We start from the raw sequence: 26,612 nt of genomic DNA, 5'->3' as shown, positions 1-26,612 counted from the left end.
GAGCCAACTGCAGTTGGGGCCAGACATTTCCCCCAGGTGATGTGAGTGGAATCTGCTACCATCAACCATACCTCATTCAACTCAACCTCACACCTCATTCCCAGTCTACTGATGGAGGAAATCATGGAGCAGAAAATCTCTCAGCTCTGTGAGGAGTGCAGGCTCATAGGGAGAGGCTATTTTCTTCCCATTCCTAAAATAACTGGTTGCAGGATGGGAGATTCAAGGGGATAACTTGTAGAATCTGGAGGTGCCTGTGGGAAAGGGAACTGACTTATTATGCTTTAGCTGAGTGTTTGCTGGAACCAAGAAACCGTAGCATATCCTAATGCTGCTGTGACCAAGTGGAAGAATATGGTGAAGGAGATTCTGTGTGACCTAAACAAGTGCCTACTTGTGTTTTAGGGCAAAATGCCCATGAGACTGGACTCAAAGTTGGTCAAAAGAGGTCTTCAAAGGGAGGAAGTCTACTAGGAAGGAGATTAAAGATGGCTAGGAGAGTGGGGCTTGCTGGGACTGTGATGCAGTGTGCCTGGGAAGAAGACAGAGCCACTGCCCCCACCCTAAGTGGTCTTCCTGCCCCCAGAGGGTGAAAAGAAGACTCAGTGGTTCCATCTCCAAGTGAGCAAGCACCGAAACTAAAGAGGGGTCTGGAGACTTAGGGCTGCCCAGGAGGCTAATTGGCCAAAGGAGAAGCAGGCTAAGAACCTCTGGGGACATCAAGGGAACAGGTAAGGTCTTCAGAAAGATGTTCTGAGGTTAAACTACACACCTCAGGGAGAAAGAGTACATCATGAGTGGTGGTTACTAGTTGCAAAGAGAATCGCTGAAGCTAAGGACCATGCCCCAATCTCACTTTTCTACCAATTTAGATAAATCCTTCCTCCTTTAACTTCTTCCCCAATATCCTCCATTTAACACCAGAAAGTCAATGAAGGACAGGGGAAGTCAAATATGCATTTAGTTCTTCTTGATCAGGTCAGATCAGGAAGGCCAGAAGAGCTTGACTAAGAAGAGGGAGAATGATGAGAGTGTCAAGGAAAACACTTGCCTCCATTTTCCAATCCAAGCAGCCATGATCAAGTCTGTCATGGGGTCAGCTGGGGGAAAGAGGAGAAGAAATTTGAATCCAATATGAGATTTTAGTTTTAAAATAGGCTAAATGGAGTTTTAATATCTGAGAAGGAAAGTTATAGAGGCCTGCCAAGTTATTTTTAAAGAATGGAAAAGGGACGCTTTTGCATAGCATGGTTGAAGATCAGGATTAGAAAACAAAGTAAAACAACAACAAAAAGGACCCATTTTGTTTCTTACTCAATTTAAGGTTATTTGATAAACCAGTTTTACTGCTAAGGTGTTCATTGTACTCTCTGTCTATCTGACCAAAATAATCACCTTCTGACCTGATTAATAATTTAACATAAGCAACAGGAACACCTAAAGAGATTGTTAAGGGGTTATCTGTCATATAAGTAGTTGTTGATGATTCTAAAGCAAACCATGACTGCTTTGTCAAATTTAATTACATATGTAGGAAGAAAGTTCCTTGCTTCTCTAGAACCTTATTTATTTGGGAGCATTCACTGCCATTTCTGGCAGCCACTTCCAATTGTAAGGTTTCATTTAAGAGAGACAATTGTAAGAATCATTTATAAATAAACACTGATAACACTGATTTCACCCTCAGAATAGATAAGAAATACCTTACTTTATGCATCCCACTGTCGCTTTTGGCATCTCAGGGAATGAAAAGACAACATAGTGATTTCATCTTATATTATTGAAGGAATAAACATATAAAATAGATACTTCAGGTTAATTAGCAGAAGTTTCCTATGGTGATTCATCATTTCATTTTCAAGACTCCACAAATTTGATGGGTATAAACACAACACCTATAATGAAAGAACAGGAGGCTGTCCATTTAATATTCCAGAACAATTGGTTATACTGGTAGCAATCAATCAACCCTTTTATTTTCCATCTATTTCCTACTGAACTCAACCCTGAGCTCACAATCCACAGCAGCCTTCATTTCCATTTCTGTGTAGAGGGCTCTACTTACTTTGGCTCGTGGGCTCAGGCACCTAGACCAGCCTGGATTCCTGAAATGAAGGCATGCATGGCTTCCCTAGTCTTTGGCTTGTATTCATTTAGTATTTCAAAAGATGAACATGATTTTGATGTACTGTGCCCTGTATCTTATCCTTTGAGTTATCTTTTTCTCACTCTTTGACCTGGATGCTTGACTTCTTTTGTCCTAAATCACAGCCTCAAGACTGGACCATAACAAAATATAGTAAAGTGACTGTAGTTTTCACTGCACAGCATAGCAGAGTAAGTCATCTTCAGCAGATCCTATAGGAAACATTCCTAATAGCTCAAATATCCTGAAATTAATTCACTTGCAGAGTCATTCCATCCTCTTTCAGTTGACCTCAGTGACAACTAGACTAATGTCAGGAAGACAACTTGTTCACCTCTCCTTCCTCTTAGGAAGCCATCACCTGATAGAGCCCATAGGTTGGAGAAGATACCATGTAGTTATAACCAAAAGTGTTATTAACCTTGACCAAGAGTGAGAACCATAGAGTCCCAGAATCAGACTTTAGAGCTGGATGGATGGGCTCCAAATCCTGGCTCTACCTTTTTCCAATGCGTAGACTTAGGCAAGTCACTTAAAGTCTCTGCACCTTCTCTGTAAAATGGAAAAAAAATAATATTTCCTCAATCAAGTGGATTAATGAGGTGGCATAGAAGATAAAAGCCCAGGCTAGATAGTAAACTGCTCTCGATTAGTGTCCAGGATCACCACTAATCAGGTGTGATCCATGGGCATTGAGTTCTCTGTTTCAGTTTCATCATCTATTTAATGAGGATGCTAACAGTAACCAAGTCATTGAAACACTTTGGATATGAATTTAGTTATTATTGACAAAGTGTTTAGAAAGTGCCTGGCCATGGTTAATACTCAATAAGTGTAAGCCATTATGAATGATATTATTGTAATATACTATTATTTGTATCACTACCCATAATCAAAATAATGAGGTGAATATTAATAATCTTCTTAGCAGTTTTGACTTGGAGCCAACCATAAGTCATTAGTTTACTGAAGGGGGTCTAAAGCCAAAAGACTGAGAAACAAAATGTCCCTAAATTGGCCCCGTAACCACTCAAGATCCCAGCCACTTTCCATCTCTGCTGGGAACTTAGCAAATCACATCTTATGGGGGTTTCTTGTCGGGCCCCATCCTCTGCCTGAGGACCTCTAAGTTGGGTGAGTAATAAAGAGGAGATAACTCTTTTTTTTCTATTCTAGAAGAATCAATGGTATTAGAAGAAATCCATTGCTTTAATAGCAGGAGCAAAACCAGTTCAGCCAGGTTTCCTGGGTGATGGGGAAGTTGTAGCACATCTATCAATGCTTATTATACATCAAGCTGTATAAGAAAAAAGACAAGCCTCTTTTCACCCAGGTAAAGCCCATAGATAAAATGACCAAGAACCCCACCATGATGGAGAGAGTGAATGTGAAATACACTGGCTTTCATTCTTCAAAAAATAAAAAAAAAAAAGAAAACATACATATATATAGTTTTAAGTTGAAGGCACTGTGGAGAATACCAGGCTAAAGCAGTCTCTGGTTTGTCTAGTGTGTAATGAAAGTAAAATAAGTACACAAATATCTCTAATGCAAAGCAGGAAGTAGTAAATGTCAAAGAAATCCACAGATGTGGTGCAATTAAAGTGCTAAGGCAGTAGAGAGGGCTTCCTGTATAAGCTCTGCAGCAGAAGTGGCATTTGAATAACTTTTAGGTTCTATTAAGGACTCTTATGCCAAACACCAACTCCTACCCCACCACCAATGGACCAAGCATTAACCCATGCCCTGAATGTCCCTTTTCCTTTCTCTGCCTAGCAAGCATGTACTCATCTTATAAGACTCACTTTAAGGGTTATTCTTCTGATGCACCTCTCCAAATAGATTTGGCCCACCCCCATTTGGGAACACACACAACTTTGTATCCACTTCTCTTCCTTTGACATTTTAACTCATTACTCTGCTACAGTTCCAGTCTTTCAATCCTCAGTGCCCAGGGATAGAAAACTTTGTGGAATGATTGAACTTTAGTTTTTATAATGAAGAAACTTCTTGAAGAAAATGAAGCTTCCTGCCATCTATGAAAAGGAAAACTTTAGTTTTTATAGTTTTTATAATGAACTTTAGTTTTTATAATGAAGAAACTTCTTGAAGAAAATGAAGCTTCCTGCCATCTATGAAAAGGAAAACATGGAAGAAAGGAGCTCCTTGTGTGTGATTGCCTGATGATACATGATTTGATTTAATCGTCATGATCCAAATATTACCAGTTAGCATCATTATCTCCTTTGACTCTTGTGGAAACTGAGGTTCAGAGAAATTCAATGACTTATCCAAAGTCACAGAGCTGTTAAACTGAGTAGCTGGGATTTGAACCCAGGTGGTTTCCTTCACTGTGTGATGTTCTCAAATAAGGAGATACATCAGCAGAGTGACATAGATGCACCACCTCTGAGGGTTACTCGATATTAAAAAGTCAATAGTCACTTTGGCAAACTCTAAAATGGGTGCTTCCTACCACCCCCAAAACCACCATGGAGTTTGCTCTTTAAAAAAATTTGCCTACCTGGAATAAATGCATCTGTTCCTGAGAAAGGGAAATCAGGTGTTTTTTTTTTTTTTTCTTGCCCTCTTCCTCCATCTCTTCTTCAGTTTCTCTCTCTCTCTCTCTCTCTCTCTCTCTCTCTCTCTCTTCTTGATGTAGAGGAGGATTAACTCCCTCAAGTGAAGATGGTGGTGATGAGAATGATGATGATGTTGATGATGATGATGATGATGATGATGATTGGGTCAAGCTTATGCTAGGATATTGGTTTATTCCCTAAAGGGTCTGCCCTGAGCTTCAGTTGCTAGGATGGTACAAGATTGAAATTTAATTTCAATTTTTTGATATCATAGGAAATAAAACAAGCTGAATATTTTGTTTAAAAATTGTTTTTTTAAGGAAAAATCAGAAATGAACAAAATGATTTACGTGCAAAATTAGACATTGTTTATATTTTTTTAAACTAGAAAAACTAATTAAAAAACTAAAGACCTAGAAAAAAATCAATGTTCAATGATAAGAGTTTAATAAATTAAGATAATTTATACATATGGAATATTCTATATTTATTCAAAATATGTTTACAAAGAGAACATGAGATAAAATGTTGTGATATGTTATTAATTCAGACATCAGATTACAAACATATGAAAAGCATAATTTTAATTAGATAAACACTATATATATATGTATATATTTGAAGAAAAAGATAAAGAGATTAGAAAAACATTAACAGTAGTTAGCTCTGTCTGACTGTGTAACTGGTGATTCCTATACAGTTTCCTAATTCTACCAGTAACATGGAATTCTTTTGTAATCAGGAAATAAATTCAGGTTTGATAAATGCTTGTCAAACGCATGGAATTTCATCTTGCAATTCCTCCTAGAAAAAAATTTTTTAAAATATTTTTTTGGTATTTATTGCTTCATCCCAACCACGGTTTCCAGGAAGGAATCTCTGTCATCCTGTAGCTAGTGTTTATTCGTACCTCTTCACTCTTGCACCCATCAGTCTGCCTTCCAAAAAACATCCTTGATACAGTTCAGTGCATTGAAAAGAAAGTAAGCTTCAGAACGAGGCAGATCTGAGTCTGAATCCATTTTCCCATATTTCTCAGCTGTGTAATCTTCAGAAAACTCTACTTTCTCTGAGTTTCAGCTTCAGGATTTGGTGAGAATTAAATAGGGTTTCATATGCAGAGCAACCAACACAGGCCCTGGAATACAATGCATTAGTCACTAACACAGGTCATTACTTCCTTCTGCCTCTCCTTCTCTCTGCACCTCTCCAAACTTACTGATTTTTCAAGTTCCAACTCCCATTCTAGTTCAAAATCTTTCGTGACTCTCCCTGGGCAGCATGATGTCAATTTCTAATTATGTTTTCTGGACAACTCACTTAGCACTTATACACAGATTCATGCACTTAGTGAGTACATGGCAGGTCTCACCACCCAAATAGAAGAAGCAGCCCACTCATTGCATCTAAGGCTCTCATTTATTATAAACTTTCAATCAGCAGCTTATGATGCAGAGCTGAATCATATCAAGTTGAGTTTTGAATGCTAAAGTAAACTTATGAGTCATAATATGCAATAGAATAGTAAAAACTGCAGTCTGCAGTCATGTTTCTTCTTGTTTCACCTGGAACAAGCTGAAAAGCTATCAGTGGCCCGTGGGTGGTACCTGGTGGCTGTATCTGAGTTGTCAAGATAGGATGTCACCATCCAGAGAGACAAGAGGCCTCAAAAAGCCCAGGAATAGTCCTGATTCTTGTCAGACTGTGGAAAAGTGCTAAGAACATAAATTGGTGAGAGCATTTGATAAGGTAAAGTGAAGTACTTGGGTCCTACAGCTATAATTTCTTCTCTTACAAGTCCATCAGTCAAGTAGATTACTTGGGTTTCTATGGTAAGGAAGCAGAAAAAAGAGAGAGAAGAACAGAGGCACACAATAATATCTGTCTAAGGTGTGTTTCTATTAGTACTTTTCTGTCTAAAATTATTGACATGCCAAATCTAATGATTAAATCCCAAGCTTTACGTCCAAATGCCTGAAATGCCCGTATTTTACTTATAAGAAGTTACGAGTTCTTTTATTCTCATACACTTACTTGTCTTCCAAGCAGCGAACAACATAAATAAAGCTATTTTTATATTTGATAATTTAAAACCATCACTTAATAATATATCTTTAATATAACATTCTTCTTTTCTTTCAAGGTCTTATTTTTTATATTCAGGAGAAAACAAAGTATATTTACCTCTTCCTGCTGGTGTGTAGAACGTAAATAGGAATAAATATATAGGTAGGAATCATGTGTTGTGTTGTCAGTTGAGACTGATTTTTTTCTTCAAAAATTGAAATAAAAATGCATTAAGCGGTACATAAGAATAATCCCTTTTCATTACATTATCCCCATGAATGAAAGTTGAATTGTTTGGCCTCAGTTAATTTTTTAGGAAACTTGCAAATGAAGAGGAAGGCAAGCTTCTATTATTTCTTTTTACATATAGCTATCCCTATCCCTTACTTGTATTATTGCCTGTTTCTTCTTTGCTTTTTTTATTTTGCATGTCATAAAAATGCTGAATTTGTACAACTTTCAGGTAATTATTTTTATGAGCTCACTGCAGGTTATCTTCAGTGCTATCACAAAGCCTTCCAGTGGTCAATGAATCATACAGAATATTTCATGATTCCTCATGCAGCATTGCTGCAGAAGCATAAATCAGTCTGTAGAAATACTTTTAAAAGTTGGGAGCAAAGATCATCCTTATAACATTGTTTTTCTAATTATAAAAGCAGTACACACATTGTGAAATATTTAGAAAGTAGAAAAAAAAAGCAGAAAAAAGTAATTAACCTCCTCATAAATATTTTTAATATTTTAATTTATATCTTTCTGTTATGAATGCTAACATGCACAAATGTAGAGTTTTGTACTCTGATTTATTGTCACTTACATCAGAAAGAGAATATTTTCCTTTGTCACCAAAGAGTTTTCAAAATTATTTAAGAATCATTTTTATATCATTGTCTGAATAAACCATAATTTAAATTGATATTGACTTTTAGACTATTTTGGGTTTTTACCTGAAAAAAAACCTAACATAGGAAAATAGAAAGATATGATTTTATGCAGTTTAATTTGGTCTGGTTACACAAATTCTCCTTCCCCCACCCCATGCCTAAGTCACACATAATTAAGATTCTCTTCTAAATTCAATGAGTTTAAAAAGTTTAATGAGCCTTTTCCGAAATAACAAAAGATAAGATTCAAGTTAAAGAAAAGCACCTTATTCACAGGAGATGATAGTTAAATGGTAAACAACAGCTGTCACTAAACTGAGAGCAGCTAGGAAGGGTCTGTCTTTCTGTACGATGATTCACATACTTGAACTAGAACTTCTGAACTCTAGAACAGGGGGTTCTGTGGCAAACTATGGCCCAAGGGCCAAATCCAGGCCCACGGCTGCTTTTGTATTACCCATAAGACAAGAATAGTTTTCACATTTGTAAATGGTTGAAAACAATCTAAAGAAGAATGATATTTTGGGAGGCCTGAAAATTATATGAAATTCATATTTTCATGTTCATAATAAAGTTGTATTGACATATAGTCAACACTCATTTGTTTAAATATTTCATTGGCTGTTTCACACTATTAACAGCAAAGATCAGTAGCTTCTGAACAAAGCACAAAACTATTTACTATCTGGTCTTTTACAGAAAAACTTTTCAGAAAAAAGAGTCCTGCTCTAAATGATCATCAGGTTTTGAGTAAAGTAGCATTAGAAAAGTCTAGGTTCATTTTCTTTCTGCCCTCACTCTGAATCCCTTTCCTTTTACTTAGCAGTATTATTTGCTCCCATCAGGGAAATAAGGATTGTCAGTATTCATTTGCTATCAGAGTTGCCTTTGAACTTCAGGAAAGCCGCCATCTTGTTTTTGTTCACTTCTCTAAAGCTTAGTGTCTGCCACATGAAACACAAGTAAGTTCTTTAAACTTCTTGTTATCTTGAGACAGGGCAAGACCTTTACCCAATTTATTTAGTTATGGAGGAGAAGAATGAAAGATTGGGTCCTAAGTGTTATTCAATGGCATGACATGGTTTTCCCTGGAAAGCAGCCAGAACTGATGCTTATGAGGTGTTTGTCTGATGAACTGTACCCCTGTGACACTAAGCAGAGCCTGGAGGAGGTGGCAGTCCATCTTTCTAACTCAGGTTTGACTTACAAATCAGAAGAATGTGCAAAGTCCATGGAAGCCAGACCCACCCCTAAGACAGTCTAACAAGGGAACTATAACCCCTGCTTGTTGAATAACCATTTGGAAGGTGGGATGATTTGGATTGTGGTTGAAGTGTATTATAAGATTTTCGTGAAAGCAAAATAGACCCTAGGTAACTGCTGACTGTGATGTTTGCTTTAGTAACAGGAAGTATGGGAAATAATTATTAGCTAATGTCTATAGGTTACAGAGAAACTTTCTACATAAAGGAAGCCATATGTTGAATGTATGGAAACTTCCAGCACAGCTGACATAAACAGAAAAAAAATAACAGAAATGTTGGGAGGTTGAGAGGAAGGGAACACTGTGTCAAAATGCCTCCAGGATAAAATTCCACATTCAGAAAAATAAGATGAGCCCAAATATTTGATAATGAAATTCTCTTATAATAGGATTTTATTATTACAGAAATCTGGATGTACCATGAGTTACTTCCTGCTACCCCAACTGTCCTCAACTTCAGTTTTAAAGTCAGATTGGAATTGTACATGCTCTGTACAAACTCATGAGGCTCTAAGAACTGATTTTTGTTCTGGCCATGAAAACAAATTCTACAAGAGTGTTTGACAGTGTTTACAATAAGTAAAATTCTGGGTAACTGAGGTCAGTATGAAATGTAATGACTTTGCAAAGACACAATTGCCTTGTATGTGTTACTGCATTAAATTTAAGTGACATTTTAGTTTTTCCAATTAAAAAAGTAGTATATTTATTATAGAAAAATTAATAAAAAAGAAATTTTAAATGAAACCTCCATAATCTCTCTACCCAAAGGCAACGTTACTTAAGGAGTGCTTCCTTTCAGTCTTTCGCTGTGATATTTTTTCACAGTTCTAATTATACTCAAAGTTCAGTGTAGTCTCTTGCTTTTTCACTTAACTGCATAACATAATTTCCATATAAGACATTTACAGTTATCTTGAAAAAGCCTTAGGGATGGATAGGCAACCTATTAGAATGTTTAGATATTAAGAATAAAACTAAATTCAATACCCAAAGTGCACATTTTCTGTAATCACAGAAGAAGCAAAACTTTCGTAACTTTTTTTTTTTATCTCATGAATTCTTTTTTGGCCAAGATCTTACAGTCTGAGTGAAGACCAAACCGAAACAAAACAAAAAAGTGGGGGAGGAATAGGATGGGGAGAAACCAAAAAAAAAAAAAAAAAAAAAAAAAGGCAAGAAAAAATGAAAAGGAAGAGAGCCAAAGAATTGAAAAGAAAATATGCCATTCCCGAAATACATCTGGTCCTGCTGAGAGTAATAGTGTTTGCATAAATGTGTAGACAACTCCCTAAGCTGAATTGTTTTAAAGCCTACCTCTCTGATACTCACTGCATTAATCCCATGGTCCACGCAATTGACATTCAATAAAGAAAAATAGACCCAGAACAGAATTAATTTTTTAAAATACTATAGTCTCTTAAGTTAATTTTTTATTTCACATTTTCCCTTCTTATTTCAATATTGGCAAATTAGATATGGAAACAAGGCCATGCCAGAGTGGCATGGCTGGTATTGACCTGGCGGGGAGCCGTCTCCTTGCAATGGGTCACACAGCATGGCTGTGGCCGGTCTCAGGAGTAGCACAAAAGTCATAGGATCTGATGCCAGAAGGCAGAATTCCTTTTACACTCCAATTACTTACTTACTCTCCAATTCTTTACACTGCCCAAAACAAGTTTTTCCTTGAGGTCTTCTTTTTGTGAAATCTCTGTATTAGGTCTGTGTGTGTCCCTGATACAAAACCCCAATGCCACTTGCCCTCTTCACGGGAACCAGGAGAGAAAGTAATCCGAGCTTTTCTTGGTCTACCTCAACACTGAGACATCATAACATTGAAGTGTAGATTTATAGCATGCTTTATGTATATTTTCTTAGTCCCAGGGCCCCCCTTTTCACAGATGCATACACAACATGTCATGTAGAAAATATAAATCGTTGATGGTATAGGCACTTTCTTCCTTTTTAAACCTTTCCAAAGGTCTTTTTGTTAAATACACCCAGATGCCGTTTGACAGATGAGGGGCTAATTGCTCTGTGAATTACCTCTATCGATTCCTGTTTCATGTTGAGCCAAACAAACAAAAGATATTAATGCTTTGAAAAAAATGAATGATGACCTTTCTCTGCAAACACAGCTTGCGGTCTCTGATTATTGGTGATTCCAGAGAGCAGCGGTCAATGGCAATAGCTGTAACGCTATGATCACTATAATAAGCTTGCCTGACCTTCTCTGCCATGTTAAGTGGTTTAAATTTATTTGCGCAACAACAGAAGAGCTTTCATTTAAAGTCACAGAACATTCAATTCAATTTAAAGACGTAGTGTCTTCTTTCCTCTCCTTCCTTTCCTGTCCATTTCCCCACTTCAAACACCTCCATCCCAAATTTCTGAATTGTTTTGCCATTGCAGAATAACCACCTTACCTGTGAAACGCATTCCTTCAGTTCTTGTTGGAATTCTGAATGCCATTTTCTCTTTTCACTTGTTCTTTCTTAAGACGCTAGAACATTTTGTTTCTCTCTCTGTGTAAGTTTTTTTCTGTGGATCAGGTTTGGTGTTCTAGATAATATGAGTTATATAAGAAATCAAGAATGCATATGATCTAGAACACCAAACCTGTATACTGTATAGCACTGAACTCTACTCAATATTCTATAATAGCCTATATGGGAGAAGAATCTAATAAAGAATGGATATAGGTAAGGAAATTTTGGGCTGTGTTAAATGACAATATAGATACAATCAACGGAAAAAACAGAATGAATGAATAGTGATGCTGGGTAATAATTCTAAGAAAACCAAGAAAATTGTTGCTCAAATAAATATTTAGAAACATTCTCATTTAAAAAAAAAAAAAAAAAGGAATGAAAGAGGGTGTAGTCCTAAATTCACTAGCCTGGGAGCCAAGAGATCCAGTTCCATTTTTGTCCTTAATTAATAAGACTTTGAATCAGCCTTTTTTTTTTTTTTTTTAACCCCCAGAGCATGCTCATCCAACTTGGTAAATGCAGAGGACTGGGCCCAGTGACCTCAAAGCTTCTTTTCAATTGAAACATACTAATTTTCAAGATATCTCTACTTAAAAAAAAAAAAACGAAAAAAAATCCCAAAAAACTCTTTCATGTAAATAGCAAAGTTATAACTTGGCAGTTAAGAAAACATGTTTGTGGTGCCTTTAAGGACTTCCTGAGTTTTTGTCAACAAAACTTCATAATAGTGAACATGAGTAAACCACAAATGGCTAAAGCCTTGAATGGTTAGGAAGTGGATGCAGCCCCCCTTGGTTTAGGTGGAAATCTCTTGAAAAGGGTACCCCTGACACTTCCACCAGTTTCCTGGTAAAAGACAAGCCAAAAATACCAAGGAAGTAGTTCTCCTTAGAATAGTTTGGTCCCTGTGCTATAAGATTAAAGCAGGAAGCAAAGAGAAAAACACCACAAATAATCAAAAGGCTTCCTGCCTAAGTTTGACATTCTCAAGAAGTGAGGTCTGAATTTAGATAGAGAACTGGGTGATTTTTAAGGTGACTTTCCTTAAGCATTGTCTCCTCAAGACAGTGACCAATAAAATCACCAAGCCATTCTTGAGCTATACCTGAGTTTGCCATGTTAAGAACCTCATGGAGTATAAGAAAATGCGAGATATGGTTCCTGACCATGTCAGATTCCTCGCTCTACCCTCAAAGCAGCAGGATCTTTCTCAGCAATAGGATATTTGCAAATGCTGCATGCTTTCTCAACATAGAATGCCTTTCCATCTTTCTCCCCTTCAAAATCCAAACCTAGGGGCTTCCTAATCCCTACTTACTCTTTAAAATTTTTCTAGACTTATCTCTCCTCTGCCAGAATGCCTTCCATAACACCCTATGGGTTTCATCATAGCACTGAGAATATACTTTCATCTCAGCACTTTGCAAATCTATATGATATGCTACTCCTTTGTCTCACTCCCCTAGAAGTTCACCCTTTGTGTCTCAGGCTGTTGCCACAGAAGTTGGGTCTTATTAGGTGTCCAACTGATGCTGGAGGATGGATAACGAATGAGTCTTACTGTATCAGGTAACTATTGCTGTAAAACAAGCCACTCTAAAAGGCAGTGGCTTTAGGCAGCCATTGTTTATTATCACTTGTGAAGCTGTAGGTCACCTGGGGCTTGGTTGATCAAAGCCGAGCTTGGCTGGGATGACTCCATTATCTGTGTTTTTCAGTTTCCTCTTGGAACCTGGTATGTGCTCCTCAAGGCCACAGCAGAAGCACAAGAAGGAAAGCAGAAACTCCCAAAGCCTGTTGAGGCATACTATCATTTCCATCTTGTTCTTTTGGCCACAGCAAGCCACATGGGGAACCTAAGTCAAAGGACAAGTCGATACACTCTTCTCCTTTAGTCACATGACAAGGTCACATACTAAAGGGTATGGGTACAAAGAGAGATGAAAAATCAGTCTCAGTCATGAATCCAAACCCATTAAGAAGGAAATACTGACAATCATATTAAGATAGGAATAGAAAATTGGTTACTCATCATTAAAGCCAGTTGGCCAAACTCCAGTGTCATCTCCTTTATTCTCATATCACCAGCCCATAGCCCAACCATTTAATGACCTATGTGGTCCATAAATATTTACCTAATTAGATTGGATCATAGACAGTAAATTGAGTAATCAGAATTGGAAGAATCCTGATATCTTCATTTTTATTTTTTTTTAATTAAAGAAAATAGGTATGGTGGTCAGATGTGTTATGAATACAAAACAAAAAGCTTTAAACACAAAATGTTTGTCCTTTATGAATGAAGACACTTTTACGCCATATTTCACTATGGAACTTGGTTTAAAAATGTTCAAGGCCCTAATAGTAGCTCACACAATAACCTTCTTTTCACTTTTAAACAAGCTTGGAGAAATATCCTGTAGGCATTTCTGGGGCTTCTTCTTTAGAGAGTTTCCGCTCAATTCACTGCGTTGGTGTTAAACCTCTAATGTCCAGGCGTTGATTTACTAGGAAGAGCATAGTTCACTTAAAAGCAGAAAAAGCCCTGGCAGTAATCAAGCCCTGTGAATTCCTGGCCCTTTTCCTTGAAGGCCCAGTGGGACCCACTCAACTGGGCCAACCCCACACTATGCACACTGGATTGGTGGTCCTCTTATCATAGAAAATTCCACCAGAGCAGCCAAAAAATACAAAAGGAAGCACATAAGAAAAAAAAAAAGTGAATATAATATACAGGCCTGTGGATTGAGTTTTATGAAAAGAAAAAAATAAGGAGGGGAATTTTTCTTAGCTCTTTTTCAAAATTCATTGGACAAGAAATAATGGGACAAATGGCTTATCAAATATAATAGCTTTACTATTTTTAATGATGCTACGAGGACAATTTTAAAATGTCTCTCCTCATTTTCCCCTATAATCAGATCATTTAAATGTGACTATTTGATCAATAGAATCATACATTTTCCCATGATTTTACATTTCATTTCCTATGCTGAAGAGTTTGTGTTTATTAAAGGTATGCAGACCCAAATATTCCCAACATTTCTTTCTTGCTTGACTTTAGTTTGTAAATACGTATGGTATCAGAACCCTGCCCTAGCTGAGAAACATGAAGTTCCTGGAGGAAACAGGATTCTTATGGTTGTTGCTTTTTAAACCCACCAACATTTCAAAATCTAGTCCTTCAGTTTCAGAAAAGATTAGTGAAAGAAGAGAATGTGCTTTCTTGCTTCGCCCTGCCCAGTCTCCTGGATTTGTCTGTGTGTTTCAGCATGTAGAGTCTTCTTTACATGGGAGCAGCTCCAGCATTTTAATTTCTCCACATTTCTGCTTATAATTCCTCTCTATTTTCTGCTGAGAGAACTTTTAAGTAATCAGCTGAGAGTGTAAATGTTGAATCCTGATACCATTTGAGCAAAGGAACTGTGACAGAGTTCTCATGGTCATCAGTAAAATTCTGTCCAATGTGAGACTGGACCTAGGAAATGCAAAAATCCCTAATAAATGTCAGACAGGGCTCAACTTCTTATCTGTTGCCTATGAAATGTTAGAAAAGAAATGAGTTTGTTGCTAGGAATTGATATGATCCAACGTTCTCATTCATTCTTTTCTGTTCTATCATTTACTCTAATGTTGGGTAAGACACTCGTTGAAAATGTGGGCAGGAGACAGGGAATTGCCAGAAATGGGAAACCATGCTGCTTCACAAATATTCACAGCTGCAGCTTTCTGTAGCCACGCTCCATTTTCCAGTGGACTTTAAAAGAAAAATTCATGTTATTTTGCCATAAAAGGGAATAAGTTCTTAAGTCCAGCTTCCCAAAGACCTCAGACACGAAATTACCACAGCACTCCCTAAGGTCCAGAGTACAGAATTTTCCTCCCCTCCCACATGCCTATCCCTAAGAAAAGAGTTTTCCCACTAGATAAAATAATTAAAAGCATTCTCAGAATAGAAAACAAAACATGTATGGCTTGGACATGAGCCTATTTTCAGGCATAATCAATTTATTGCATATTTACAGTTTGGTATTCCAACAGCTGTGAAACTATTATATGTTGGATTTAATGGCTTAGTGGAATCAATAAATAAAGTGTACAAGAGTAGTTGTGTGTGTGTGTTTTATTATTCTGCCTACCTCTGATTTGTAAACTAACTTCACAGAGAATCCTTAAAAGGCACAATACACCAGCCCATGTGAAGTCACTGGTTATCTCTGAGCTGGAACCTGTTTTTTTAAATCCTGTCTAGGTAAATTACCTTTCCAGTGCAGGGTATTTCCTTTTAGGAGATTCCTTGGGAAGGGCCTCCAGGGAACTGAGTAACTTTTTAATGGTTCACTCGGATTAAGAGGAAGGAAATGTGAACTCCTCTCGGGGGAGGCACCACACTCGAGGCTGTCTGCATCCTGTAATTCTTCCCGAGTCCGTGAATCATACTTTTAAGACGCCTTTTCAAGGGCATTTGCCTTCCTTTAAGAGAAGGCCAACACAGAAAAGACAAGGTTTAAAATAGGTCTCAATCAAGCTTTAGCGATAAAAACAATTGCCTGATTCTCCCCCTGTCTGTCCAGAGAAGGTCTCTCTGCATCCTTTACCTGCATGCTGCCCCTCACCTTGCACAGTACTTGACTGGATTACTTTTATACTTATTTTGCTTTCAGAATTAAGATGATTTCTAATATCATCTAAGAGTCTCTGAGTTATAATTCTGGACCATGTTGTCCATTACAACCAGCCTCTGAGACTGATTTCACTTACGCTGTAAGAATTTGAAGAAATGAGCTATCATAAGAAGCTTTTTCAAAGTATCTTTAGATAGAAATCTTGCTTTTAAAACCATGTCTTTATTTAATAAAATATCTTGTATGTAGGCAAATATAGACTATGTTTGCACCTTTTCCCAAAAAGCAAGAACACTTCTGAAAATAGTGTTGGCACTGGGTAGAGTTGAACAGGGATTGAAGCATGAGATCATTCAAAATTTCTGTACAAGAATGAAGTAACAAGAGCATATTTCTAAAAGGCAATATCAATTGTATTGCAGTATCAATAGTATTGCAATATCAGTTACTCAGTGAATAAACTGTATTTTATTGATCATATACTAAACAGCAACTTCTAATTTTTTAAGCTACTACAGAGAATGGAAAAGCCCTATAAAAATATGCAAAAGGACAAATGTGCAATGATAAGGCATACTCATGTGAACCCTAATGTAAACTATAGACTTTGGGTGATAATGATGTGTCAACATAGGTTCATCGATTGTGACTAATGTATCACTCTGGTGGGGATTTTGGTAATGAGGGAGGCTAGGCATGTGTGGAAAATCTCTGTACATCCCACTCAACGTTTCTGTAAACTTAACGCTACTCTAAAAATATTAAAATCTTTAAAAAAACTATCCAAAATTAAATTCAAATTATATTAACAGAATGCTCTATGTTGGTTTGTATAGATCTCCTATACAATCTCCTGTTTGTGATTTCTTAATTTAAGAATTTCTAGGAAATCAACATTTATTTATTTGTGTGTCTGTGTGTGTGTGTGTGTGTGTGTGTGTTTTGTTGGCTGCCTCTCTATGGGAGCCAACCTGTACTGACTTGAACTCATATGTTGCAAAATGTAACCTGGGCTGAATAAGGTCTGTGTAGTCTTTATGTCCATTTAGTGTGAGTGTTCATATGTGTTTTTGCAGACATATTCATGTATGCCACGCCAGACCCCACTGGTGATGGGGGGTAATGTATGGATATATGCACCACGTTACTTCCAAAAATCCTAACAGTTCTGACCTATGAAACACATTTTACCCTAAGACTTTTGAACAGGAGATTGTGGACAAAATACATTGAAAGAAAGTAGGAAAGGAAGAAAAGAGCAGAAAAGGGAACCGTTGAGTTCTATTTTATCCCTTCCCTGATTTTTTGGGAGATTTGAGTCCTAGGTGTCCATGCAGATCTCCATTACTATAATGGTCACTTTTTATTGAAATTTATTGTCAGTAATAAAGTACAAAACCCTAGAAACATAATTGTGTTTTCTACTCACATATATATCTTAGAGGTTTTTATATGAATGCTTATAGCCCACATTTTGTTTCTATAGTTCTATTGCAAGAGAGTACCTGGAAACATGTCCTTCTTTCCTCTTATCCACTGATGTCTATGATTGTATGGTTCATTGCTTTAGAATAAAACGACAACAAATATGTCTGAAAGCCAAGTGTACATTCAATTTTAGCAAACTTAGGCCCAAGGAAATAGCCCAACTAATCATGTCTTCTGGGTTTAAATTTTAAACATTAAACTTATGTTCCTATGCACGTACCTCAACATGTTAAGATCCCATTAAAATAAAGAAGCCAGACACTTAATTGTGTGTTGAAGTTTTCCAAGCCATACTGCCGGCCAATAGATGGAGGTCCAAGTAACATTACACCTGTAACTCTGAAAGAATGTCTTAGATAAGTAGTCATTCAAACATGAGGCGTGACTGGTTAAGTTTAAGTTTTAGAAATATTTTCTTTTCTCTCCTTTTGGCTCCTTTGCCCCAGTCTTCAGTTTAAATATCTCCTGTTTTTCTTTGCCAACTATTGGATTCTTCCATATACTTGCATACACTCCATACGCACTGAACAATGCTTGAGGGGTGAGGCAGTTTTCTTAATTATCCAATCTCATCCAATTCAAGACAAAGGGCATTTTGCATTTAACAACATGCTGAAAAAATATATAATATTTTTAAAGACACTAGAGTTTTTTACCAATCTAGATTTTTAAAGAAATGTAATCTTTTATTTACCTAATCATAGTGAATAAAACAATTAGTACGTGTTTTTGAACATAAGAATCACAGCAATATGGGCAAAGATATTGAAAGATGAAGTGGTAGATTTTATTTCTTTGAATCGGTGGTTGTTTGAGATGGCAAAACTGAGAGATAGCCTTCTCCATCCATGATAACTTCCGTATGTTGTGGTTTTTGAGGTAAACCCGAGTGTTTATGTGGTGGGAACATGATGGGAGACAGAACTTAGACAAGTTCCCTTCCAGCCATCCTGAACCACAGTGTCGTTCTCTGTAAGGTGGTAGTAACAATAACTCCCTCACCGAACTAATGAGAAGATGACAGGAAATTTATCAGGCAAATTTCCTGGAGACCTCCATCTCTGGTAGCCTCTGCACAATAGAAATTGCCAGGTTAGCAGAGACCAAAATTCTCGACCATCAATTAATTTCATCAAATGTTACTATGTTAATTTTCTTTACAAATATTATTACTGACAGGTTAGTCCTTTCAGAGGGCCTAAATCAGGTGCTAGGGAGACAGTTCTGAATGAAGCAATGTTGAAGGCTTTGAAGTGTTTGGGTGTAGGAAAATTGTCTTCCTCATAAAATGTTGAATGTTTAATTCTGTGTAAAAGAGTAAAAAACGTGAGGCTAAGGACTGAAAGCATAAATTAGGAGTTTGTTGTTGAAAAGGAAGGAGGGAAGGAGGGAAGGAAGAAAGGAAAGAAGGAAGATCAAGGAGAGACATTCCAGTCTCCAAGATCCTCATTAAATTTTTTTCCCAATGCTTGAGAATTGAAAAAAAGACATCATAGGCAGATTCTAATATTCTAAAACTGCAATCCAATTGCATAAAAGCATAAATTTAAATCTAAATCATTTGGGACAAAATATTTAAATATCTTCTATTTTTGTTTAGTGCTGATATCTATAAAAATCAGTTCTGTTACACAGATCTATATTATAGAGATTATATATACAAATATTTTATTACTTATGCATAAAACATGATTTGTTGGGGGATATAAACTATGGCTTTCTCAGGTATCACTGCTACTTGATTGTTCTGAGTATTGGCTTTCTGACAGGGTTTGGAATGAAGCCATTTTTATTAATTTAGTTATTTTTGCTGATATAAAAGGCCGTCTATCATGTTAATGATGTATTGGTCTGCGGTCCCACCGAACAATAATTACAGAATGTTCCTAATAGTAAATCATTTGTCACAATCACAGCTCAGTACAACAACCTTTTGTTGAGCAGTGGAAGACATTATCCCAATAGCAATATACCTTTATGTGGACCCATTAGAGGAAGCTAACACCCAGCGCCCTGCAAATCCCTGAGTTTCAAGTCTGAAATGACCTCCCCAAAATGTCAGCTTGGGGATGTGCACGTGCCCTGCTGAATTTCCTGCAGTCAGCCTATCTGATTAGATGGAACCAAAACATTCTGCTGAGGATGGAATAGGCTAGGTTCCAAAAGAATCTAAAAAAAAAAAAGCTCTCCTCTGAAAAAGTGGCAAAGCAAAATGATCAGAAAGGGGAAAATGTTAAAGATTTTACTAAACTCTATTTTTAGGAAGAGCTGGACAACGAAAGCTTCCAATATCCCACCCTGCCCCATCCCCCACCCCCAAAATTAGAATTAACAAGAAGGCATCAATATCTAAATTAAGTGAAAGTCACATCATAAAAATGATCAGGCTCTGTTTTGTAAAGAGTCACAACTTGATTTCAGTTATTGCTAAACAATACTTGTAAATAATAAAAGCAAATATTATTGAGTATTTCTACCTGCAGGAACTGTCGGTTTTCTTGCTGCTATTCCTCCCTCTCTCTCTCTTTTTTAAGTAGACTTGATTTTTTACAGTAGTTTTAGGCTCCCAGCGAAATTGAGAGGAAGTCCCCACACACCCCCGCACCTCACAGGGTGCACAGCCTCTCCCCGCTATCAATAGCCTCCACATTTGTTACAATTAATGCACCTACATTGACATACAATCATCACCCAGAGGACACCGTTTGCATCAGGACTTCTTTTAAGCAAAAACTTTGAGATGAGCTCCGTTTTAGAAAAGAGGACACAGAGGCACAGAAGAGTAAAGTCAGCTGTAAACTGTGGAGGGAAAAAAGGGGGATTTCTGAGATTTTGCCAATTTCAAATCCTACCCCGATTGATTAACCACTGCTCATTATTGAGGTAACAGTGAAATAAATGGACATCATTTGTCCAGCACCCATACATTTATTGATTTTTGCCAAGGTGATGTCAACCACGCTTGTTGGGCAACAGTATCCTCCTTTCATAGACAAAGTAACCAAACCTCAGAGGAGGGGAAGCCAGGATTTCAATCAAGGTGCTTTGACATGAACCTGCACTATGTCATATTGCCTCTGTCACTGGGATTCTGCAGGAAAAGCTGCCATGGAGCTGCTGACAAATAATTGAGTCATGGCTTGCTTTGCTGGAGTGACTGTGTTTTTTATAACGTTGATACCCAAACCAGAAATCCACAAATTTTATCTAAAAAACAACAACAACAACAACTTTAAAGTAGATTTCTATTTTTAATTTTTCTAAATATGTGGATTTTTGGTTAGAAATTTTATTGAGGATGGAATGGAATGAGTGTATACATAGGAAGAGATTCTAAAATACTTATTCACTAAGCCTGGTGATTTGAAAATAGCCTAGCCTCAAAGTCAATTAAAATATAAAGGGTACGGTTTGGGGCAGGGGGAGCCATAGCTGTGAAATGCCTCTAAAAGGCCACATAACAGAATAAAGAGGTTTTCCTTAAGCATCAACAATGGAAATTGTTCTAGAAGTTACGCAGAGGAAGATAGTGAAGAGTGTAAAGCCCATACTTTCCAATTCTCTTTGGGTTTTAAAAAACCTCTAATACAGCTCTTTGCCCCAAAAGTGAATTTGTGAGGTTCAAATTAGCATTAAATGGAATAATTTGCATGTACCTTCTCCCTTCAGATGTTTACCATGTTTTTTAATATCTAGAATTCTGTTAAAGGTATCTGAGGATTCAGCAAGCATGGCTTGCTTTGGATTTTTAATATCAAGTTCCAAATAATGATTACTTAGTATAGTAAAGTGCATATTCCTATAGATTTTTGACAGCCACTGGTAACAACGAAGAAGTCCTTGGGCGAAGCTTGAAGGCCAGTATCAAAGGACACCAGGGGACCAGAAGGATGGGTTTTGCCAAGCCTTGCATCCCTTTTCCTCCTGTTCACTAGACAGCCTGTCTACAGAACTTACAGCATCTTCTCTAAGGAACCCGGTTCAAACACACAGGCATCCTTGACGTGGGTACTGCTTTTCCAAAGGGGAGAAGGTCCCTTAAAAAAATCAGAAGGCTTCCTCTTGCCCCAACCTCGATGTCCCCTACCCCTATGTTCTGTCCAGAAGAAAAATCCCTCAGCCGCAATGGTTGTTTTTATTAAATTCTCCTCAATAAAAAGCTCAGGCAGGATTTATTAGGTACTCAGGGCGGACGTTTAGTATTTCGCCAGTTATTAAGTGAAAATCAATAGAAAGCAAAGAAAATGGAACTCACTGCACTGTTAGCGCACCGTTGTCGCCCAGATATTATGTCGGCTGTCTCGTAGATTCATGACAGACGAAAGAGGCTGGGAGAGAACTTTCTGCTTACATTGCATGCGCCAAAGTGGGGTTATTCATTAGAGCAGGCAGCCGGCCAGATGGATTTCCAGTTCAGGTTTACCATTTATCTTTAAAACGCCTGTATCGAGTGAGAAAGAACACTGATATTATGTGATATCAATGGCAGGTTTATGTATCTAAATCAGGATTTATTGTTATTTTGTTCCAAAGACCTTTTTTCTCAAGAAATACCATTTCACTGGAAGAAAATAATAGCTAAAACCTTGTCAAAGATAACCTTTCATGCTGTCCGCGCACCACTAGCTGTAAAACAAATAGAACCCGGTATATAAATAGTTTTAACCACATCCTTACAAATCATTTCTTCTGAATCTATTCCCCCCATTTCAATATGTGTGCATGTGTGTGTGTTTAAATACCGCAAACATGATTTTTGGTCATTTGATGTTTTCTTTGACAGGAGTTTAAATAATGCTAGCAATTGTTTGAGTCGTGTTTAAAAGGTTTAGCAGGTTATGTCCTTCGGTGGAATGCTACTTTTTCAAAAAGCGTGCTTTGGAAAAGCAAAGTGGTCTGCTCTTATTCTTTTCTTCCCCACCTTAGAATAAGCTTTAGAGTCAAAAACACTGATCACTTTTTTTTTCAAACTATTTGAGGGTCTTCAAAAGCAGGGATGTGTTTTCCTTTCACTTGAATGGATTTTTTTCGATAGCCTCTGGGTTTTCGATTCCTTCTCATTTAAAAGCCAGTTTATAGCCAACCTGATCAGGTTGGATCTTCTGTCAGTCTTGCTAAGTAACTAAGCTGGCCAAATGCCAGGGTGAACCACTGTACTCTCTTCATAGATTGCTCGGAAGAAAGAATATAATCCATGTATTTGTAAAGTGTCATTAGTGACACGAGAGGAGGAAAAACTGATATCTGGGTTTTGATTGAAGCAGTTGCTAATAGGAACTTGTGAACATATTTTTAAGCCTCCTTAGTTTTACTCTTTTTTTTTTTTCTTTATGTTTGGGAAAAGAGACTGTAAATTTAGCTCTATGTAGACGAATATTAGACAGTAGCCAAATACAGATGCTTACTTAAAGATCAAAATGCACTTAAATGACACCAACTTAGAACAATTCTCTAAACATCAACTAAAGCTTTTTGCTTCTGTTGAACAAAAGTGATGTTATATTACGGAGAAAAAAAAATAATAATAGAAGTATATAAAAGGATTAAGAAATATTTGTTTTTACTGATCTCCTTCTTTATCGAACCAGGTGAATTCATCAATGTTTACTAGAAATCCCTTCTTGTATTTTCCTATTTAGACATGGGGACCGGTTTTTCTCTTTTTAAATGTGCCAACAAGCCAAACTGCATTTGCAACATAGATGCTATCCTCAAATAAAAACATGGGAGGATCTTTCTACTTTTCCTGTTTCTTTAGAAAGGTCATGCTTAACTTTTCCTGTGTTTATAAATGTCTGTATGTACTTATGTGTATGTGTCTGGACCTGTTCATGGGGAGTCAATACAAAGCAGTGTGGTTAAGAAGTGGGCTTGAGAACTACATTGCATAAGTTCAAATCCCAGCTCTGTCATTCACTGGCCATATGATTTGGGCAAGTTGTTATAGACGTGTACCTCAATTTTCTCATCTGTATAATGAACATAATAATCTTATAGATTTCTAACCAGGAATAAATGGGTCAATATATGTAAACTTCATAGAGTATTACTTGCCTAGTATTAAATCCTCTGAATGTACAAAATCCAGAACATAAAGTTTCCCCTTTTAATACTTTAGTTTTTTTAACAAAATAGAATGTAGTCCCACTGGGAACTCAATGAATCCTCCATTTTCCTATTTACCCATGTATTGGGACTCTGCAGAAAGATATAAAGTCTTAAGTTTCAGTCATAATGAGAAGCCCACTTAACCAAAATTTTGTATTAAATACATTTGCTTTAAAAGAAGCTTTTTTTTTGGTGGTATCAACATTCAATCTGAAATAATAACAAAAACAACGATAATGATAATAGTCAAGGAGGATAACTAAAATACTGATTTGCTAGTAGCTGTAGTGATACAGTAATCATGAGGCTTAATGTCTGAGTGGGGACCTACTTATAGATACTGTCTTAATTTGTTGAAAACAATGTCTGGTTATTTCATTATCTAACAATCAACATCAGTAACACATGCAGCTATGAGAAATAACTGATACTGCTAATTAATATGACTTGGGCAGTCAGAAAATGAAAACATTGGAGCCAAGAAAAATCCAAGTCAATGACTTGGATCCCTTGCTCCTGTACATCATGTCACTTGAACACCTGCCAAGACTGCTTTACTTTGACTTTACAGAGTTAACCCACTAGGCTTTCATCTTGCTTCCCCTCTGAACTTTAGGTTTCTTAATTGTACAGCAGGTGTACTCTGCCTTCTTTCTTCTCACTCCAGTGAAGAGCTGAAGGAAGAGAGTGGAAAGAACTTATTAAAAGAAAACAACACTTTCTATAGTCAGGCTGATGGGAAAATTAGTACAATTTTAAAACACAGTGCTGTTATGAAAGAGTAACTATTGTCTACTTTCATGCCTGTCCCTGGGTACTCCACATTCTTTCAACAAAATTGTGTGGGCATTAACAACAGGGAGGTGCACAGTGTAAGTTCTGCAATTAGGCTGCCTGGCCTAGCACCCACTCTTCCTCAAGATCTGTAAGACCTGAGCTAGTGATTTACCTCTCTGGGCCTCAGGCTCTTCATTTACCCTGTAGAGATAACAACTAGTCCCCACTTACGTACTGAGAAAAATAGTACTTACTCATGTATTAAGTGAGGTCATACACCTAGTAAATACTCAATGAATACTTTTGTTACGATTTGTTCTCTAAGGGGGCAATATATGCTGGTCAATACTCTGATAAGTCCCTGACCTCACTGAGTTCATGGTTGATCAGGAAATTCAGACAAGCACCCAGGCAACTTCCATATGGTAGGATATTGGAGAGGACAACCTCACTGTTCTTTAAGGCTCTGGGTGGGGGTAAGAAAGACTTCCTTGTGGAGGTGATATCTAAGCTGAAAATTTAATGAAGTCGTAAGGTAGTGATCTTCTGCTCACTGTAGACCTGTGATGTCCAAGGGAGATCTCTGCAGGGATGGAATGATCAATAGTGGCACCATCCAAGATGGTGGCCACTAGCCACGTAACATGATTGAGTGCTAGAAATGTGCCGAGTGCACACTCCATTTTCACTGTCATTTAATTTTATATTTTTTAATTTCAATTTCAATAGTCATTTGTACCTAGTGGCTTAAGTACTGAGCAGCATAGCTCTAGACAAGAGGGGAAAACATATGTAAAGGTCCAGAGGTGAGGGAGTTCTTAAACATTGAAGACCTGATATTTTGAAGAGCAGATTCATGAAGGATGAGATCTTTGGAAATTAGCAGAGGCAATGCATGGCTTACTGAAAAGTTCAAGCTTCCACTGAGGGCCATGGAAAGCCATTGAAATGACAGTAAGAAGGAGAGATATGTGATCAGATTGGCATTTTAGTAAAACCACTTCAACTGCAGTTAGTATAATAGCTAGAACAATTAACATTTTATAGTTAAACTTTTCTGATAACCCGACCTCATTTAATCTTCCAATAAACTATATGAGATAGATCTATAACATCTCCTTTTATCCATCTTTACTTACCTGTCTTCAACTTAGCAACTTATGTTCATACCACGACTCCCTCCCAGAAGACAGACTTGATAAAAGTAAAACATTCACGTGATATTTGTGCACAAATTCAGGCATGAGAATGTTTGATGAATCAATTTGGAAATGGCACCAGTTTACTTCCAAAGAAATATTTAAGAATCTTTTTCCTAAATATGACCTGCTTTGGAGGTGCAAATCCATCATTCACCCGTGGGCTCACGGGCTGCCCACCACTCCTGGCACATGAATTATCTCCTCCAGCTGTTGGCGGTGAGAGGACTGAGCTTTCCCGTGCACACAGGAGCCGTGGTGATGATGGAGCAGCCTCGCCTTGCTTCACGAGCATTTCCTTTCACTCACACATCCATCTCCATCCTCTCCTCCCAGAGAAGTTGAAAGGAGAACCCGGCCTAGACAAGGCTAGCCAAAGCCATATGCTGACAGCCCATGCTGACCTGACTCTCCATGTCAGGTCTGCGAAGATAAAAGATGGCACCCTTCCAAGTGGAAATGAGGAAGGAGCACAGCCTTCCCAGGCTGAAACCACCTTCTTCCCGTCTCTCTCTCTCTCTCTGTCTCACACACACACACACACACACACAGACACACACACACACACACGAAACTTTCATTCAGCAATTCTTTCAGTTAAAACATTTCAAAAACACACTAACATCTAATTTTATTAGATCGAGTCATTTTTTTTCTCTCTCTCTTTTAAGGAGGATTACTCATAAAATCATCCTTCCTTAAAAAAAAAAAAAAAAGACAGGGAATGTAAATGCTGCACTAATTTAATTACACACTGGCTCTGTAAGACACTAATGTAAATATTCTGGTGAGGAGGCCTAAGACACTTGAAGTAATTACTTAAGGACTCCCTTTCAAAGAATCTCTCCCTTTTTTATTAAATGCCTTTTAACATTAGCACTTTCTTCCTGACAAATTAAATGAAATTTCATTACTCTCCCTGACTTAATGGCATGAGGCTCCTGCCGAGGTGTGAGTTAACCCTCCCTGGACAGCTG

At 37.4% G+C, this 26,612-nt stretch overlaps 1 long non-coding RNA gene across 2 annotated transcripts; it reads right to left on the bottom strand.

Moving 5' to 3' along the window:
• Positions 1 to 5,248: 5,248 nt before the first annotated feature.
• Positions 5,249 to 26,038, bottom strand: LOC137201754 (uncharacterized). Of its 2 annotated transcripts, none has more exons than XR_010932311.1 (3): positions 25,576 to 26,038; positions 21,807 to 21,992; positions 5,249 to 5,866 (listed from the first exon to the last, which is right to left on the bottom strand). It is a non-coding gene; the product is annotated as an uncharacterized lncRNA (long non-coding RNA). The 2 variants fall into 2 exon arrangements; XR_010932328.1 differs by lacking the exon at positions 5,249 to 5,866 and adding an exon at positions 17,791 to 17,890.
• Positions 26,039 to 26,612: the final 574 nt, after the last annotated feature.

Source organism: Pseudorca crassidens, chromosome 1 (genome assembly GCF_039906515.1).
Source record: "Pseudorca crassidens isolate mPseCra1 chromosome 1, mPseCra1.hap1, whole genome shotgun sequence".
NCBI lineage: Eukaryota > Metazoa > Chordata > Mammalia > Artiodactyla > Delphinidae > Pseudorca > Pseudorca crassidens.
Note: the sequence above shows the minus strand (reverse complement) of the source record. Positions and strands in the feature narration are given on the sequence as shown.